Below are 20,274 nucleotides of genomic sequence, written 5' to 3' on the forward strand. Positions count from 1 at the left end.
CAGACGCTGGTGTGAACCCAGCAAGGCTGCGTTCACACTGAGTTTTTTGGTCAGGAAACTGACTCAAATTCCTCCTCTTAAAAACGTCTCACCATAGGACTGTATGGTGAGGCGTTTTTTGGAGGAGGAATTTGAGTCAGTTTCCTAACCAAATTCCTGACCAAAAAACTCAGTGTGAACGCAGCCTAACTTGGCTAGTGACTGAGCAAACAATGGGGTAGGCAAATATTGCTTTTTTTTTTTTTTTTTAAAGAGGACCTTTCACGTCCTCGGGCACATGTGGTGTAATACACCGCTAGAAAGCTGACAGGGTGCTGAATTCATGGCTGGTGGGTAAGGACTACCTCCTCGCACAATACTTTCTATACAATTCTCATTCCTTTTGTAGCCATTTTTGCTTTGGCTCAAAAAAACAAAAGACACAGCACAATCTGCAACAAAAAACAAAGCTGCATTTCTGCTATGTGGGGCCTCAGCCTTATCAGTCATTGTCTCAGAACTGCACCTTAATGATGGCGCTTACATGAAGTGGAATGCTTCTTCATCCCAGAATTTGCTTATTTATTTCCCCAAACCAGGTAGCAAAGAAAAAATATCTTCCATTTCACCATGGCTGGTTTGAACAACCTAGTAAGTTTCCTCCAGACACCCTGCATAGATTCCTACAGGCTGACGTCACACGTGTTCATTATAAACTACAACAAGACGTAACGTTATTGGAAAAACCTGTCTACCAAACTTGCACCAGGCACAGCGAGAACGTAGCGCACATGCGCATTTCAGTCCTACCGCGGCGGAGAGCTAGCTCCTTCTGCGCATGCGTGCAGTTCAGTCCTGCAGCAACACAAAGAGGAGGGGCTGAGCTCTGAGGGGTTCATTATTTGGCAGGAAGGCGAGGCCTTATCCTTGCAGGAGAAACACAGCACAGTGTATACTAGCAGCCGGCCCCAAATCTGGCAGTGTGTGAAAGGGGGAGGGGGTGAGAGAAGAGTAAGAAAACGAGAAGTGGAGTGTCTGAGTGGCGGGCTTGGAAGTTGTGGGGGAGAGGCGAGTGAGGCGGGAGCTGCTGTGCCACAAAATAGCGCTGACGGAATCTTACAAAGGCGGGAGGGGGGTGGCACTGGGGGGACTTGGCCGCACAGGAGCTGTGGCGCAGCCTTCACCTGGAAGCTTCCTGTCAGAAAGTGGAGGGAAAGAGCTCCTTGTCTAGGTAAGAGCCTATTCTGCGGACGCCCTTTGTCTGGGAACGCTAGCGGCTCGTCTCCATCCTCTCCTACAATCCTCCTGTTGCTGCGAGCGCCACACTTCTGTACTTGGAGCTCTCCCCTGGCGCGCAGCGACGCCCCCTTGTGTTCCCCTTCAGTCAGTGACGTCACAGCGGCTGGAGCATGTATGACGTAAGAGAGGCGCTGCTATTGTTCCACCTGAGCGGAGGAATCCTCGCTTTGTGATGTCATTTGTGCGTTGTGTGCAGCATGCGATTTCCAGGCTGTGGGAGGCAGCAGACACATGAGGCGGGGATAGAGCCGGGCAGGGGCAGCCTTGCTGTGTGTGTCTTGTCTGTGAGTCGGGCTTTGGCTTTCTTTGTCTGCTGCCTTCCGCCCCCTCCCCCCGCTTGTCTCCTTCTCCAGGACTGAATTGCTGGCTGCTGCAGGTTTGTAAATACTGGAGCGGTACAACATGGCTGCCTCTCGTCCTGCCTGCTAGGAATGCCTTGCTCATTTGGTGCCTCATCAGCCTCACTGTGGCATCTCAAGGGTAAGGGCACACTGCCGACTGTCTCTACATCTCCAGGCATAGGAATGCCAAGAGTGCAGGCCTTGGTACCCAGTGGCGAGCTCTCATCCCTGTGATTTGGGGAGGGGAGTGATGCACCATAATGCGCTGGCAGACTCACTACATCTATGTGATGGCTATTTTAGTATTGGGAGACATGTCGTCTTTCCATTCTGATCTGTCAGATCTACTCCTGTATCTGAAGCCCTGATACATGGCTACTTGTGCAGCCTTTGTCATTGCTGTATGTGCTAGGAAAGAATTACATGTGAGAGAATGATGATGGCTCCTTGTGGTGTTGACCTTGTCTGTTGTTCTGCTGGATGCAGCTTGATATTATATTTTTATATACATTTATAGAATAGACTGTGATGAATCGCTGCTAAACAAACACAGTAGTGAAACGCTATTGTCTACACCGGTTATTGATTGGATACTGTTGAATAGTCTTGTAAGTTGTTAAACTTTACAGTACTGTTCACTAATGGATCATCACTGTTAAGGCATATTCACATGCAGAAGATTTTGGTGCTGAATTTGGCTTGCAGGCATCCACATGGTTGCAGCCAATACTGGTATTCTGCTGCAGAAATTGTGCATTGATGATGCTGCATGTGAAAATACCCTGAGGCCCATTCGTAGTGTTGTAGACTCTAAGTGTTATAACATCTTCTTATTGAAGACTTCAGATGCACATCAGTAGTACACATTGCTCTGTCTAGTGCTCAAACACATCTGACGTACTTCATAAATCAGGACTCTCCTAGTACGTGTTTTCTATCCTGAATGTGTCTCCTAGGTGGATCTTTGTGGCTATTTGTGCCCACTTGGTACGACTGTTGGGCAAAGGGAATTGACTACTTGGAGCGGATTCCACAAGGAAATTCAGCAACGGTTTCCGCTTCAAATTCTTTGGTTAAAAACCACTTTACAATCATCTTGCGTTTGTTACAGTGCACATGCAGTTTTGCATTGCAATGATTGTAACTTGTGTAGGCCTGCAGTACTAGTTGACATGCTGCAGGTTTCTCAGGTAGCATGTGGATTGGATCTGTTTCGATCCCATTCACTGTGCTGCAACTGTTATAAGTCGTCATGGCCTAGCTGCTAATGAACATGAGGAGGCTAACTTGTGGTGACGTCACTCAATGTGTTCTTAACCTAAAGGTGGGGCCATAGAAATGAATGGGTCAGTGTTCTATCAATTAAAAAATAGTTAGCACACTGACAACTATTGTCATGTGCTTGTAACATTACCATACACTGAAGAATAAAATAAAAGTGAAAACAATATTTGGAGATGAAACTTCTGAGCTCATAAATGACTATTGCATATACAATGCAGAATGGCTGTATGAAGGTATTCTTTAACATTTTTATGATGATCATGAGGAATCCTACAAAATGGGTGTTCCACAGATGAGAAGTTTTTAAATTTTTTTTATTTTTTTTGATTCCACAAATTACCGTTCCTCTGTCTGCATTTATCTACATCACTACTATGTGTGGTTATATCAGGTTTTAACAGGGGTTAGAGTTGCTTGAATATTGTTTGAAAAATGTCTGCTTGCTGTCATCTCCAAGACCCCTGTCTTGGTGTGCATGTGTTAGCCGCTCCATTTACTACTTTGGGAATGGCGTTGAGCTGTAGTTGGCTATCTCCATTAGCTGTGGTCACAAAGGCAATACTACTGCTCCACTCACAAAGCACAGTTGGGAACTCCTGCCCTTGTGACTGCTATGGGTTCCAGTGGTTCTGCCCCTATCAATCATCCTTCCCCCTCCCCCCCCCTCCCCCTCCCCCCCCCTCCCCCTCCCCCCCCCTCCCCCTCCCCCCCCTCCCCCCCCCTCCCCCTCCCTCCCCCTCCCTCCCCCTCCCTCCCCCTCCCTTCATGATGTGTAGGTGGTTGTTATTTAAGGGGAAATTGATTTAATTAGATCCCAAGAGTTTTACGTATGAAGCATTTTCTGTGAGTTTACGCAGATGCAGTCTCCATTTTTCTGTATCAGCTACTAATGAATATATGAGAAATACGGATGCAATATGGACGGAACACTGATGCGTGACTGCCTCCATTCTTAACAACAATAAAAATTTTTTTTTTAAAAAAGCTGGTGTTACAGGTGCTAAAACATAGACAGAGGGATTGTACTTGCTGGGTGTGCGGTAACCTGTAAGATGAGATGGCTATAGCCTGACCTATGTATACAGGGACATATTATTTGGATAATGAACACGAAGATTTACATCTTCAGAAGCGGCTGCAGGGTGAAGTGACAGCGTATGTACATGAGGCTAGGTTCACATCTGCCATTGGGTTGGGGACCCTCGAATGGAAACCTAATCTGCTTTAAAAAAAAAAAAAATGGTTACTCACGGAGACACGCAGACCCCATAGACTATAATGGGGTTTGTCTGGTTTCCGGCTGCAATGGGCGAAAATGCAGACAGAAAAGCGCATTTTTTAAGTGGAATGGGAAATGGGATCGCTGTACGGAGAGTCAACGCTGGTGTGCACACAGCCTTAGGAACTTATTTTATCTTTCAGTAAACTTTCTTTACATCCTGCAATCTTCTTCCTTTTGATATTCCTAATGTAGTTTTAGCTTTAGAAAGTGGTAGTTGTGTGCTTTGTTTTTTTGGTGTACACTCTTGAGACAATACTTTGAGGTCTCTAACGTTTGTCTAGACTATACTTCAGTTCTCCCTTGTGCCAAAATTTGATGATTCTTTTGATTAAAAAAAAACAACTTAAAGGGTGTGTTTTGTTCTTTAAAAAAAAAAAAAAAAGCCTAAACATTGTCTGTTATGTTGAATATTTATATGTTTGATTTAGACTTTATATATGAATGGTAGTTGTGTGAGTCTTTTAAAGGGGTTGTGCTACAAAATGTATTGATCCTCTATCCATAGGCTACAGCTGGTCTGTGAAACTGGTAGTCCAAACCTATGATTATTTATCCCCCCATGTCTATTTCCCCACTCCCCTTCCTTGGGCAGTGGAAGCTGATCTCCCAATTGCTCTGATGTCATGGAGAGTGGTTCTCAAATCCCTCACATGGTGGATATTTGCATCAAGGATAAAACGCAACCAGGGGACGGTTTGAATTGTGTTCACAGCCTCTACAGCACTATGGCACTGGTTTAAAGTGGTAGTAGGAGACTTCTCCCATTGCGGTTTTGGAAATCGTAGCATGTCGCTGGCGGTTTCCCTATAGGTATAATTGAAGCAGAAAGTCTGCAGAGGACAACTCTACGAACTTTGTCAAAAGCGATGTGGCAAGAACTGCGTTGAGTTGCCACGTCAAGGACTGCATTGAATTGCTGCCGCAGTTTTTCTTGCAGTGCCTTTTTGCTGCGGGACGCCACTTGGGGCCTTAGCCTAAATTAGAATAGACCTGAGAGAGTCACGAGAAGCCGGACAGTAACTTGTTCTAAAATTGCAGATGTCTGAGAGGGTACTGTGCGTCTTCACAATTGTTGTTTTTCTTTTGTGTTCCAATGCATCTTGGTTTTAAATTTTTATTTTATTTATTTTTAATTTAAACATCCTATTTATTAAACTGCAGAGATCGGGTGTACATGTACTGTATCTATAATAGACTGAAAACAAATCCCCCTCCAACTTTATCCTTTTTCATGCAAATACATATTTGGTAGTATAGCAGACAGACGACAGATTGGTGGCAATAAGGCTGTTGGACCAGGCTACATGCAGTAAGTAGTCGGTCACCATGGCAAAGCATTGATGCTTTTGAGGTTGCCAATTTGCAAAGTTGCTTCATTGAAATATTTTTTGGGGCATGGCAGCTTAAAGACCAGCGGTGTTATAAAGGGGCGCTGAACTTGCTGGAGGCTGACCCGCTGGAATTTACAGAATATGATACTGGGTGCGATTTATACAAATTTTGTGCGATTTAAAACCCACAGCGAGTTATTTATTGCCGCTGGCTTTACCCTTTGTCTTCCAACCTTTGCAATACAGAGACTAAAACCTGGCACACCTGTTTTGCATGTTTCCATCAAATCTGCCACATGTGAATTCATCCTATTATGTGAGCTTGACTGATCCAAGTTTATGGAAGCAACAGCTGTTGGTGCAGACGATCATGTATGGTCTTTTTTTATCTGTAACTGTTGATGCTGGATGGCAGTTGACCTATTGCTCTCATGAAGTGAAGAAATTCTCACTCTCTCATAGGAGCTCTTCTGCGGTTCCGTGTGTATTGTATGAGACCACCAATTGGCTATATGGTTTTTATTTGTTGACTTTTTGGTTTTATATTAGATGTTGTGTATAGACTGGACTTCTTAGTGCTGCAAATGGTTCGCTATGGCATCGGAGAAGGCCCGAAGTATCTTTTGCCCTGAAAAGTTCTCGCATCTCTTTGCTGTCCAAATGATGAGAATAGATGTGATATTTTGGAACAAGTGTTCATTTTTCAGTTTTGCCACTATTTTTATATTGCAGTGCAAATCATGAGCCTATTGATTCTGAACGTTGAAGCAAAAGGAAAGTTTCATTGTGGATAAGGTTAAGTCTTGGAATGGAATTATAGTAGAGGAACTGTAGAAACCAGGACCTGAAAGTCTGAAGGAACAAGTGTCTTCCTTTCTGTTGTCTTAGAGGGGTTGTCCGGAGTAAATAGAAATTCCTACACTAATCTAATCTCCCTCTCCCTGCCTACTTTCTAAATTTCATAATTTATCAAAAATATATAGTTACATTTCCAATCATTTGATTAAGGAATGGAACTGGGACGTATATGTGACATCTCCAGCTCGCTTCCTGATGCTACTCCACTTAATAGCCTTCTAAGCTGACTTTTGCTTATGACTTATTCTAGAACTAGAATTTGTTGCGCTCCAGGGCGTACATGTGCATCTTGGTTCACGTAACTTTGGCATAAGCTCAAAAGCAGAATAGGTACGGTGAGCGCCAGGTTTATATTGTTTAACACAGGAGCGACCTGGTAGCACTGCCCCTGATCAGAGTGTTTAAATGTGACCACAGCATCTAGGTGGTTAGTTTCACTTTCTATTTGATGGTCAATAACTAGGCAGGAGTTGTCCTATTACCATGCCTTCTGAAGGATCCCAGGCCTGCCATAGTAATGTAATTATTGAAGCCCCTTTCTCTAGATCTAGATATAAATAAACATAAACACATTTGGCATCCCCAAGTCTGAAAATACCCATAGTATTAAATTACAAAAATTTGTCCTATGTGGTTGAGAAAAAAAAAAATTGCTAAGACTAGGTTCACATCTGCGTTGTCTCCGTAGGGCTCTTCTCTTTACTAGTTTTATGCTGAAGCTGGGGGGACCCAATATAGTCTATGGGGTTTGTGGGTAACCACTTTTTAAGTGGACAGGCTCTTCGTCTTTCTGGTCCCCATGCAGACATGAACGCTGGTGTGTACCTAGCGTAAATCGACTTGAGCAGAATCTAATGCTCCCAGCAAATACAAACAAACAAACAAAACACCTTAGACAGCTCCATAAGCTAAAGCTATATAAATCTGATATTGCCATCATTATGCTAATCCAAAGAATAAGATATGCCATATAAAGGTAGTAAATAACAAAAAAGCAAATATGATCCTGTCCTGAATGGGTTAAAATAAAAGCGTTTTTTGTTTTTTTTGTTTAAGCCTTCAAAGTAAGGCTGGTTTTGGGCCTTTGAGGCCAAGCGTGGTATTCTTAGGAGGTGTTCTCACAACAGTTACACATGGCGTAAGCGCGCCGCTCATTTAGACCCGTACACGTGAGTGCTTCAAAACACATCCCATTCACTTCAATGGGAGCACGCGTGGAGCCGGCTTTACGCGTGCTCCCATTGAAGTGAGTGTTTTGAAGCGCTCACGTGTACGGGTCTAAATGAGCGGTGCGCTTACGCCGTGTGAAGGGGCCCTTAGTCGTGTCCATTGCTAGTATCTGTTACAAAATGTTAAGACTAACAGCTGTCATAAATTCATTTGTTGTCTGTTTTCACCATATCTGTCACGTCCTTTTAGTGGACATAATAATACATGATGAATCTTTTTTCCTTGAGCTTTACTATGTAGTAAAAATTTGTTTTATCACTGCTGCACAAAAGTAAATTGTAATGGGGTTTCCAGAGAAAGATAACTTTGCCATTTTGATCATATGGGGGCTTGTTTTTTAGGGTACATGTACTAAATCATTTTTAAAACTTAAGGGGACAATTGTGATGGTGACCAAGTTAAGACACCTCACAGAAGAGGTGTCATGTTACAGCTCTCAGTAGAAAGGGGGAGGAGTAAGGAGGGGTTTGGGACACCGCAAAGGATGCAGTCTATCTTGCTGCAAGTGCTGACTTTAAGAGGTAGTTCACACGGGGGCATGGAGGTGGATTTTGACAGCGGATTTCGCCTCAAAATTCGCCTCCATACAATGGTGGTCTATGGAGACCACTAACGTTTTTTTCGAAGAAGCGAGCTTTCTTCAGGTGGTGTTGGTCCATTCATTTGAGCCGACTCTGGAGGGGGAAGCCGCGACAGCGCCGGTCGTGGCAGGCGGGTTTTGACCCGAGAGTGACGTGGCTCCCTGCGTCACTCCCGGTGCCAAAATCTGCCCCACCTGCCCCCGTGTGAACTAGCCCTAAATCTGTACAGGTGAACAGTTCTCTGTAATGCCCTGTATTGATCCTTCTGCAATTTCTGAATGCAAGACAGTGGGGAAGATATTATCTAAACTTACTCTAGTGCGATAGTTCTTAACCGGGGTTCGATCAAACCCTAGGCCCTATGCATGGTTCATTTTGTGTACCAGTAAAAAAACATATACCTTTGTCTTGAAAAAAAACCATTTGATTTATCACTAAAGAAGGGTTCGGTGAATGTGCATATGAAAGTGGTGGGTTCGGTACCTCAAACAAGTTTAAGAACCACTGGTCTAGTCTCACATGAAATGCATGGTAAAAGCTAAAAACGTTGCTGCTTTGGAAAATCTCATGATATGAGATTCATCTGCTAGGAGGACAGGAGATGCTCGCAAGATGCATGCCTATTACTAAATTAGGTGTGTCGTATTCTGGTGTAGGGGGAAATCAAAACAAGTGTAGGAAACTCCACTCTTGTGTTATTGAGCTGATTCTCTCTGCTTGGTGTCTGAGGTCACAATACCTTTGTCATCCATAAACTGTCTACACACTTAACCAGGAAAAACTCAGCACTCTATGAATAACTTAACACCAGTCTGGGCATCACACCTGATTAATTTCAGTTATTTTGCAACTAATAAGGCCAGTAAGGAGAAATGACCTGGAATTATAAAAGGAAAGCACGTGGCTCTAGAACTGGGTGTAGTTACAAATGCTGTTGTCTCATCAGCCTAGATGTGAGCCTGGCTGGTGAGATAACAGCAAAAATTGGCCGCAAGAGTTCCCGCATTATAGTCTTTGGGGGTCTGCTGTTGTACGTTGGTAACAGGTGTTTTAGTGATTCAGTCCTATACAGTGTGTGGGCTGTATTTGTGGCTGTTCATAGAGCTCACTGCATTGTAGTCTTATATTGCAGTGAGCGCTCTCCAACTGCAGGGTTAAAAAGACTGGTGTTAATGGCTATTAATAATTTGCCCCAATTAGATCCTCTGGACTTTTGCTGTCACCTCAACCATCTGAGGTGTTATTTGTTCTACGACTATAATGGAGCAGATGCTTAATTTTTAAATATTTGTCTTAAATCTAAAACAAAAGAGAAAACAAAAACAAAAACCCTGTTTCTTTGAAAATAAGCCCTTGTTTGATTTTGCAAGGTTTTGGAGAAGACTTGAAATATAAGCCCTACTCCAAAAATAAGCACTAGTCATAACCTAGTGTTGGAGGCGCTGACTATGTCATGTGGCATCACAGAGATAGAGAATAGGCATGCTGTGTAAAATATCTAGTATTTGGTGAAATTTGCGATCACGTGTTGAGAGGCCTTAAGAGATGGGTCCCATAAGGTAACATGATAGGAAGTGTCAACTTGGTATAAGAGCAATGTAGGGGTTTATTGGTGTCTCCAAGGAAAACACAGGGCAAGCTTTCAGAATAACAGAAATATCAGTCAGTCTCATTAGCTTACATCATCGGAGAAGCTCATAGGTAGGTCTCTTCATCTGGATATCTTGTAGAGTTCCATCTTGGTTCACGCTTGATCATCTGGTTGATGGACTCTGGGCTGGTCACGACGCCATGTCCAGTATAACAGAGAGAGACAGCAGGCAGACCTGCCATAGATCCCCCATGAATGACCACCACCATCCACAATGACCCAGACATGTGTAATTGTCACTCATTTATGTTCATGAGAGAGGGTATTTCCCTCCATCTTGTTACTTTATAAGGCCAACTCTAAAATAGTGTACTCCAACCGCACCAAGTACAAAAATATGAATGAAGTCAGCAGAGTATTAACCCTATGTATGCCATGAATATTGAATTATCATCATATTTAACATACTGTAGCAACCAACCTAAACAAGTGCCCCGCTAACTCCTGCAACGGCAGGGCAAAATCCACTCACCCTCTCCAGAGTCTTGTTTGCTGAGTGCCACCTCTTGGGTCCTGCCTGCCAGCCACTGCTATTGTGTGGGCTTGGCTGCCTATGTGACAAAACATTGGGTGCCACCCCTGCTCACTCCCATAGACAAAGCCACCCCACTACAGCACACTTTCTCCCCAAACTTAAAGGAGAGGATATTGAGTGGCACTGTGCCCTCTCAGTGCTTAGACAGAGTGCCAGTAAGACCCACTGACACTGCAACATCAGTTGTGAATGTAAGTTAGGGGGCGTTCACACTACCGTCGGTGTCCGACATGTAGTGTCCGCTCCTAGTGTCCTCTCAAAATCTGTCACGGACACTAGGAGTGGACACTAGATGTGTCCGTGACACCTGTCATTCACTTGAATGGGCATCGGGTGCGTTCTTTTGCACTCCGTGCCTGTCCTTCCCTGTCCGCAAGAGAAGATGTCCGACTTCTCAAGCGGACAGAGGAACCCTGCATGCAGGGTTTTTCTGTCCGCTTGAGAAGTCGGACATCTTCTCTTGCGGACAGGAAAGGACGGGCACGGAGTGCAAAAGAACGCACCCGATGCCCATTCAAGTGAATGACAGGTGTCACGGACACATCTAGTGTCCGCTCCTAATGTCCGTGACAGATTTTGAGCGGACACTACATGTCGGACACCAACGGTAGTGTGAACGCTCTCTTAGTTATTAATAGAGATGAGCGAGTACTATTCGAAACTCCCGTTTCCAATAGCACGCACCCATAGGAATGAATGGACGCAGCCGGCACGCAGGGGGTTAAGCGGCTGACCGCCTGCAAAGTCAGCGTGCCAGCCACTTCCATTCATTCCTATGGGTGCGTGCTATTCGAAGCGGCCGTTTCGAATAGTACTCGCTCATCTCTAGTTACGAACCCTAACTATTTTGCATGATTCATCTGGAACAAATCGGAAAAGACTGGTTCACTACAATGCATGAAAAATAAGACCCACCCTCAAAATAAGCCCTAACTTTTTTCAGAGGAAAAAAACCCCAAAACGTTTCATACTTTTGGAAATGCACGGTATACCTAATTCTTTCTGTTTAAATAAAAAATTTTATATAGGTAAATAATGAAAATTATACTCCGGTTGAGTGGCAGTTAGAGTCCGTACACACGGAGGAAAATGGTGAGGAATTTGGTGTGGAATTTCACCAAAGCCTTTTTTTTTTTTTTTTAAAAAAAAAATTCTTCACTGTTTTCCTCCGTGTGAATTGACTCTTATGGGTTAGCGAATGGGCGAGCTATTGAAATCAATCCAATCCTGATGTTGCAGCAATCCACCTGTATGTTAATTGGCACAAATGCATAATCAACTGTATAGGGCTGGTTATGGTTTTAGTGATAAATAATATATACAGGATATATATTTTTTTCTTTAATCCTCTATTCAGGCAAGATAACTTGGTATTTCCTATAATGGAGCACAATAACAGAAGACAGCCCAGATTTAAAAATAACCTTTCATGTGGTTTGAAAATCCCGAATGAACACTTCCACGTGTGCATGTAGCCTTAAGGAACTAAAATTTCCAGAAATCCATTCATCAGTGTAAAATATACAGTGTGTGAATGTAGACAAATGATCTTGTAGCTAGTAAAACAAGTTCATGTTTCGAAGACAAATCTATGTAAATGATTTTTTTTTTTTTTTATAAAGGAATTCCTAGATTTTTCTCCTCTGGCTGTATAGTTTTCCATGCTTGGTTAGCAATGTGTTGCAATAACATTATAAACAAGAAAATTCCAATGAGTAATTTCTCCGTTAAAACACACAAACGCACAAGTGGTGGTGGTTTATTTTATTTTTTTAAATTTCATGTGAGCTGCTAAAATTCATTCTAGTAAGATGTGCTTCGTTTTGCATTTATTAGATTATGTACTCGTATGTACTAGAGTTGATAGGGACAGCAATGGATCCCTCCGTATGTTGTAGAGGTCCTAATTAGATAATTAATTAACAGGCCTAGATGGACTGCAGCCATCTTTCTTTTAAGCCTGGAGAACTTATTAAAGACACAAGATGGTAGTGTATCAAAAGAGTTCTGCTTTATTATAAGAAAAATGTAGTTTAAATACATTACAGACAAAGAGCTGGCTTGGCTATTCTAATCAGGTACAACATAATTGGTTATAGAGATATAAGACAAGCCTGGCACATGGCTATTGGCTGAGGCTCATTATAATTTTCCACACTGGGATGGACTTTCCCATGAAACAAAGAAGGATTCAAAATACTTGTGTGAGCTAACATCCCAGACTATCTATATGTATATATCATGGCCAAAGAGATAAGATGACATGTTGCAACTTAATTAACAATCAGCTACATAGATTCTGTCTATACAAACTCTAAGTGACCTTCATAAACCATAAAATATGACAGAGTGCCCAGATACCATAAGATTAATACTTTTGTTGGTTATGTGTCCATACATCATGTAAAGGAGGTAAGAGATATACAAAGTCAGCTGCATCTTCTCAATATGAGGCCCTTGAGAGATAATGATTAGCAACCTATGCATTAATGTTCATGATCACATTCCTTAAAGTCTAACAAAGGGCCTCCTTGACTTAAGCAGAAAAATCAGTTTATATGTGAAAGAGTATAAGATGGCTGCCAAAATACAAAGATGGAGGACTTAACTCTAACAGAGTATAAGCCGACCCGAATATAAGCCAAGGCCCCTAATTTTATCACAAAAAACTGGGAAACTTATCGAGTTCCTGACGGAACAGGAGCACTGCAGATCCCCTATATTCAGTAGACCGGGCACTCTCAGACACAGGGATACCTCATGTGTATGTGTTTCACAGTCATTTTCCACTTTTATGTGTATTCTAGGGAAAGGAGGGATTTAGAACTTTTACTTATTTTATTTTTTTATTTAATTTTTTTTTTTTTAAAGCTTCAAATTTTTTTTGTTCACTAGGCCCCACATAATGAAACTGCTGCGTTTTTACCTTGACTGCAAAGTGGATTGGATTCTGGCTAATCCCATCCACACATTGCAGAAAATAATTTACGGCTGTGATTTGAAAAAGACTTGTTTTTTTTTTTGTTTTTTTTTTTTCAATTTTTTATTTTTTTTTCTCCACCGCAGAGTATACCATCAACACATTGCAGAAAAATAGGTGCAGATGCTGCAATTTCAAAAATGGTATGTGAACTCTGCGGGCTTCCTCTGAATAGTGCTGGAAAAATAAATAGCGATGCATTTCAGCCATGGTTTTTCCCGTAACTTTTTTTTTTTTTTAATGCAGCCTGGTATGTTGGGCCTTAGCCTAAAGGGGTCTGGTGTGATCAGGCAAATGGTGTTGATGGCCTATCTTTGGGATTTGAGGCATTATCCGGGGACTCTGCCGGTATTCCGGACCATTTGCCATACATTATGACTACAGGTATATGATTTGTAGCTTTTCTATTTTCTGGGGTTGATCGCATAAGGATATGGATATAAGGATATGAGCTCTAGTAGTAGTATTTTTCAGCGATATCTGATAATCCTCTGGTGTCTGGGGCTCTCTTACTTTTGCTATATACTATACATCTATTTATTAAAGAGCAAGAGTACTTCTATATGTAGTTTGAGATATGCGGTATGTATGAGAACTGCCAGTGTAACGTTTTGATTCAGCATGTGTGACATACCGTAATATTACTGTGGGGATAGATGTGATATTTATATAGAATTAAATTGAGCAGTGATACATCCATTCCTGTGTAATTCTGGTCTGTGGATATTCTTAGGATGTCTGTGGTTTCTTTGGCTTATAATATCTGCCCTGCTGATTAGATTTTATGATTATTTACAATAATTTTTTTTTTTTTTTTTTTTGGTTTTGTGATATTTGAAATGTGGGCTCCATGAGCTCTAGCTTTGGGATTCAGCCCCTCGTGTGTTTTTTTTTTTTTTCTCACAGCAGATAACTTAATTAGTGGCTACTTGTATAGGAGAAAAGGGCATCCTTCACTTTGATGCAGCTATAGGGACTCTGGAAAAACCTGGCCAACAGTGCTCTGCTATAACTGGTTACTGAAACTTGACTTGAATAAACTTGAGACCCAACTACAATGCCCTATTGTTTCGTTACAGCCACAATCTCTAAAAATCTTCATATCATCCAAATACTGGTCCATTCCTATAGTCACTGTGAGAACTGTTTGGGACTTGCCCTCCTTGTTTACTTTTATTTAATGGGATACATGTATGGGTGCTTTCCCAATACTAATGCTATGTAAAAACTGTTGCATTTGCTTGCAGTCTTTTATTAGAAATCTTCTGGAAATGCACGAAGAATATTGAGATCTGTGTTTCTCCATTTCCCTGGATGTTGGAGTGTGTTTGCTGCCTTGTTACCACTTTGCTCAAATTGGCCTCCTTTCCTTCACTGCCACCGCCTTCCTCACTTTTCACTTGTGGCGAAATGTAAGATGGAACACTTGCCAAATAAGTGAAACCTTGACAGCTGGTTATAGCCACATCCTAGTATGTACAAGGACACCCCTCCTCCCCTCCACAACTGTAAAACATGTAGCTCTTGTCCCTAGGCAATAATAAGTAAAAGCACTGGGGCAGGGTAACCAGAGTTAAAATGTAGTACCGTATATACTCGAGTATAAGCCGAATTTTTCAGCCCAGTTTTTGTGCTGAAAAAGCCCCCCTCGGCTTATACTCGAGTCAGCAAAAAAAAAATAAATTTTTTTTTTTTTTTTTAGGAGGGGGGGGGGGGGGTCTATGACCAGTCACAATAGTAATGTATAGAATCTCCCATAAAGTAGTGCAAAAGAAAAAAAAAGATTAAAAAAAAAATAAAAAAAAAATTAAAGTTCTAAATCATTCCTTTCCCTAGAATACATATAAAAGTAGAAAATGACTGTGAAACACATACACATTAGGTATCCCTGTGTCTGAAAGTGCCTGGTCTACTGAATATAGGGGGTCTGCAGTGCTTCTGTTCCATCGGGAAGGGGTTAGTAGGAGCACTGCAGATACCCTATATTCAGCCAGACTGAATTCCAAGTGGGGGGAAGATAAAACACAGTCCTCAAGCTCAGGGAAGGGGCATACAGACAACCAAAACACCCCCTCCCCTTCCCCAGCAACTACTGCACACAAAAACTCCAACCATTTTAATTTTTTACATTTTCCAGTTGCTGCTGCATTTTCCCCCTAGGCTTATACTCGAGTCAATAAGTTTTCCCAGTTTTTTGTGCTAAAATTAGGGGGGTCGGCTTATATTCGGGTCGGCTTATACTCGAGTATATACGGTATTTTTCTTCTACAGTAATCATTGAGTAACTATGTTGTCATTTTGTAATGCTGGTAAGGCAAAAGATGGGAGTCCAAAACTGCTTTGATGAACATGGTGTTGTTTATGTAGTACTTCCATGTGCCTCAACCCGTTATACACCTCACACATTTTAAAAGGTTATTCCTATGCTTGGCGCGTTAAAACTTTTTTTTTTTTTTTTTTTTTTTATTTTAAAAAAGGGCTTTTGCTTCGAGAAAAAGCCATAACTTTGATATTTGTAACTATTAAAAAGTTATCTTTTTAATATACATTAGTGGTAACAGTGTTGGAGTACAGTGACAGCACAGTGAGCTCTTGACAGAGTTGATGGTCTCTGTTCGCTTCCCCATTCCCCCCCCTCCCCCCTTCCTTTGCCAGTATTGTTGAGTGGTAACTGTGGTGGGTACATTGGCAGTAGGGTGAGATTTTGGTAGCTGCTTGAATGGCCGGGGTGTAAGGAGCACACATGACTGAAATTACACTCCTATCTCCCTGTAGTCACTGGAATGGACCTTTAGACCAGGTAAGATGGCTGCCGTTCGTGCTGGGCTCTCAGCAGAAAGCAGGAGAGTTGCCCCACCTCCTTATGCTGTTGGCAAAAACGTCTTGGTGTGTCACCTCTTACATGCATGCAATAGGTTAGCCATCAGGCTCATAGTGATGAAGAGGAAACTGCATAGGACGTTTGCATTCAGCTGTTTTTCAGTAACTTTCGGAGGGAGTTATTCCCATGTTTGGCCAAGATGGGAAACCCCTTTTCACCTTATGTTGCCAATTATAACTGATGATGTCACTTGCTATAATGTAAAGTATGTGGCATTATCAACTTTAAGCCTCATATTAATATTAAGTGACCACATCATGTACTTGACAATAATGTTGCATCTTTAGTAACATTTCGACTCTACTAGGAAGTAAATTGAGTGCATTTGAGCGTCTTAAAGGGATTCTACCACTAAAACACTTTTTTTTCTAGTTACCACGTCGGAATAGCCTTTAAAAAGGCTATTCGTCTCTTACCTGTGGAAGTGCTCTCCGCCGCGCCGTTCGTTCAAAATACCGGTTTGTACCGGTATGCTAATGAGTTCTCTCGCAGCGATGGGGGCGTCCCCATCGCAGCTCGAAAACTCACCGCAGCGCCGCCTCTCTGGTCTTCGGTGTCCTCCCCTTGCCTCTTCAGCGTCTGTCGGACGCCTGCGCAGTATGCTCTCTGTTCGGCGAAGATTGCCGAATGTACTGCGTATGCGCGAATGTGCGGTGCCCGCACTATGGCTGGGACCGCAATTTCGTTTGGCAATCTTCGAACAGAGCGTACTGCGCAGGCGTCCGACAGACGCTGAAGAGGCAAGGGGAGGACACCGAAGACCAGAGAGGCGGCGCTGCGGTGAGTTTTCGAGCTGCAATGGGGACGCCCCCATCGCTGCTCCTGCGATGGGGACGCCCCCATCGCTGCGAGAGAACTCATTAGCATACCGGTACAAACCGGTATTTTGAACGAACGGCGCGGCGGAGAGCACTTCCACAGGTAAGAGACGAATAGCCTTTTTAAAGGCTATTCCGACGTGGTAGCTAGAAAAAAAAGTGTTTTAGTGGTAGAATCCCTTTAAACACACTACAGTGTGCCAGACAGGCACCCTAATGCACCTTAGCATTGACTTCAATGTGAAGGTGTGGCTGTAAAGTTGCTACAAAAAGTATCAAGTATTAACCGGTTAAGGACCAGGCCCAAAAGTATGTTAAAGACCAGGCCTCTTTTTTCAAAACTGACATGTGTCACTTTAAATGGCAATAACTTTGAGACGCTTTAACTTACACAAATGAATTTGAGATGGTTTTCTCGTAACACATTATACTTCATGTTAGTGGTAAACACTAATCAATATTTTTGCGTTTATTTATAAAAAAAAAACTAGGAAATTTGATGGAAATTTGAAAAAAATTGCAATTTTCAAAATGTGAAATTCTCTGCTTTTCAGGCAGATAGTCATACCATCCAAATACATGAATAAATATTATCTCCCATATCTCTGCTTTATATTGGCATCATCTTTTGATTGTCTTTTAATTTATTTTGGACGTCACAAGGCTTACAAGTGTAACAGCAATTTTCCAGATTTACAAGAAAATTCTCCAAACCAATTTTTTAGGGACCACTTCAGTTCTGAAAGTAATTATAAAGGCCTGTATAATAGAAACCCCCATAAATTACCCCATTTTCAAAACTGCACCCCTCAAATTATTCAAAACAGCATTTGGGATGTTTGTTAACCCTTTAAGCATTTCATAAGAATAAAAATAATATGGCAGTGAAATTTAGACATTTCATTTTTTTTCACTAATACATTCATTTAGACCCAAAATTAACACATTCACAAAGGGTTGAAGGAGAAAATGCATCTGACAGTTTATTGTGCAATTTCTCCCGTGCACAGAAATACCCCACATGTGGGTGTAAACTGATTTTTGGGCACACGGCAGTGCATGGAAGGGAAGGAGCGACACTGGGTGTTTGAACAGCAGATTTTGCTGGAATAATTTTCAGCGCCATGCCTTATTTGCAGAGACCCTAGAGTACCAAAACAATGGAAACCCCCCAAAAGTGACCCCATTTTAGAATCCACACCCCTCACAGAATTCATCAAGGGGTATAGTCAGCATTTAGACCCTACAGTTGTTTCACAGATTTTACTAACATTGGGATGTGTAAATGAAAAATTACTAAAATGTCACTTTATCTCCAAAGTTTTCATTTTCACAAGGGGTTAAAGGAGTAAAAGCCCCCCACAGTTTGTTAAACAATTTCTCCTGAACACGGCAATACCCCATATGTGGCTATAATCTGCTGTATGGGAACATGGCGGGGCTCAGAATGGAAGGAGCGCTATTTGGCTTTTGGATGGCAGATTTTGCTGGAATAATTTTAGGTGCCATGTCGCATTAGCAGAGCCCCTAGAGTACCAATACAGTGGAAACCCCCTAAAAGTGACCCCATTTGGGAAACTACACCCCCCACAGAACATATTAAAGGGTAGAGTGAGCATTTTGACCCTACAGCTGTTTCACAGATTTTATTAACATTGGGCCATGAAAATGAAAAATTACTTTTTTTCCAACAAACTGTCAATTTAGCCCCAAATTTTTAATTTTCACAAGAGGATAAAGGAGAAAAAGCTCCCTAAAGTTCGTTACACAAATTCTGCTGAACACAGAAATGCCCCATATGTGGTCATAATCTGCTGTATGGGAACATGGCGGGGCTCAGAATGGAAAGAGGGCTATTTGGCTTTTGGAGGGCAGATTTTGCTGGAATATTTTTCAGGTCCCATGTCGCATTTGCAGAGCCCCTAAAGTACCAATACAGTGGAAACCCCCTATAAGTGACCCCATTTTGGAAACTACACCCCTCATAGAATTTGTCTAGGGGTAGAGTGAGTATTTTGGCCTCACAGGTGTTTCACAGATTTTATTAACATTGGGACGTGAAAATGAAAAATTACTTTTTTTCCCAATAAATCGTCCATTTAGCGCCATAGTTTTAATTTTGCAAATAGTTTAAGAATTAAAATCCCCCCACAGTTTGTTACACAATTTCTTCTGAACACGGCAATACCCCATATGTGGCCAAAATCTGCTGTATGGGTACATGCTGGGGCTCAGAATGGAAAGAGCGCTATTTGGATTTTGGAGGGCAGATGTTGCTGGAATAGTTTTCAGGTGCCATGTCGCATTTGCAGAGCCCCTAAAGTATCAATACAATGGAAACCCCTCAAAAGTGACCCCATTTTAGAAACTACACCTGTCAAGGAATGTATCAAGGGGTATTATCATTTTGAGCCTAAAATGCTTCCCAAAAATTAATGTACAAAATGAAAATTGAAATTTTTAAAAATATGCCATTTCGGTGCCCAATACGTTGCACCCACTTTGTGTTGTCAGAGACCTGCACTCCTAAAACTATTAAGTGGGCCATCCCGGGGGTCAAAAAATTATATATGTGGGTGTAAACTGCTGCTTGGGCACACAGCAGGGCTCAGAAGGGAAGGACCACTGTGCGTTTTAGCTTTTGGGGTACAGATTTAGAGGGACCCTCTGGGCGCCATGATGTTTTTGCAGAGCCCTGGAGGTTCCAGTAAACTGGAATTCACCAAGAAGTGACCCCATTTTGTAGGGGCAATTTTAGGGTCTCTGCAAATGTGACATGGTGTCCAAAAACGAAGAATCTAAATCTGCACTCCAAAAGCACATATTGCTCCTTCACATCTGCACCCTGCTGGGTACCCAAATAGCAGTGTATGCCCACATGTATGACACTGGTGTACCCCGGATAACGTACTTAATGCCATATGTGGGTAGAAATGGCTGTTTGGGCACAACCGGGGACAGAAGGGAAGGAGCGCTATTTTGGTTTTTGGAGCACAGTTTGGTTTTTTTTGCCACTTTTGCAAAGCCCCTGAATTGCCAATAAAGTGGAATCCGCAGACATGTCACCCTATTTTGGACACTACCCCACTGATGGGATTTATCAAGTGGTGTAGCGAGAATTTTTAACCCTTGAGTGTTGCATTTATTTAGTTTCCAGAAATGAAATCGCAACTGATAGAGAAGTTAAAAATGAAAATTTTACAGATTTGCCATTTCAGTGTGCA

The 20,274-nt window shown here is 42.1% G+C and overlaps 1 protein-coding gene across 4 annotated transcripts in view; it reads left to right on the plus strand.

Moving 5' to 3' along the window:
• Positions 1–1,140: 1,140 nt before the first annotated feature.
• SPIN1 (spindlin 1) overlaps positions 1,141–20,274 on the plus strand; it is a 42,964-nt gene continuing 23,830 nt past the window's right edge. For 2 of the 4 annotated variants that reach the window (XM_075277329.1, XM_075277354.1), the window contains exon 1: positions 1,141–1,210. The gene's annotated coding sequence lies outside the window, so the exon portion shown is untranslated. Of the gene's footprint in view, positions 1,211–1,385; positions 1,655–1,737; positions 1,759–20,274 lie in introns of those variants that run through there. The other 2 variants (XM_075277344.1, XM_075277336.1) reach the window with 2 other exon arrangements.

The sequence above is a fragment of the Leptodactylus fuscus genome, chromosome 1 (assembly GCF_031893055.1).
Source record: "Leptodactylus fuscus isolate aLepFus1 chromosome 1, aLepFus1.hap2, whole genome shotgun sequence".
NCBI classification, from domain to species: domain Eukaryota; kingdom Metazoa; phylum Chordata; class Amphibia; order Anura; family Leptodactylidae; genus Leptodactylus; species Leptodactylus fuscus.